Genomic DNA, 306 nt, shown 5'->3' on the forward strand with positions numbered 1-306 from the left:
CTACACCCCGCCCGCTGCTTACTACACTCCCTCCGCCGGCCACTCGGGGCGTCAGGCAGCGAGCGATCCCCCGCGAGGACGGGGGCGGGGCGGAGGAAGGGATAGAGGGCGCGGGTGGCGGAGTGTCAGTCACCCGGAGACCCAGGGTAGCATCAGCACGAGCGGAAATGGCAGCTGTTTATACCCTCACGACCAGCAGCAGCAGCATATGGCAAACATGCAGCACTACCACACGGAGGGTCTAGGGCCACAGCAGCAGCAGCAGCAGCAGCAGCAGCAGCAGCAGCAGCAGCAGCAGCAGCAGCA

At 66.0% G+C, this 306-nt stretch overlaps 1 protein-coding gene across 1 annotated transcript in view; it reads left to right on the forward strand.

The window, feature by feature from the left end:
- NGA_0227900 (phytanoyl- dioxygenase domain-containing 1-like protein) overlaps positions 1-306 on the forward strand; it is a gene marked incomplete at its 3' end in the record, with an annotated part of 3,783 nt that overhangs the window by 2,772 nt on the left and 705 nt on the right. The window lies entirely within an intron of this gene.

The sequence above is a fragment of the Nannochloropsis gaditana genome (assembly GCF_000240725.1).
Source record: "Nannochloropsis gaditana CCMP526 unplaced genomic scaffold scaffold493, whole genome shotgun sequence".
In the NCBI taxonomy this organism is placed as follows: Eukaryota; class Eustigmatophyceae; order Eustigmatales; family Monodopsidaceae; genus Microchloropsis; species Microchloropsis gaditana.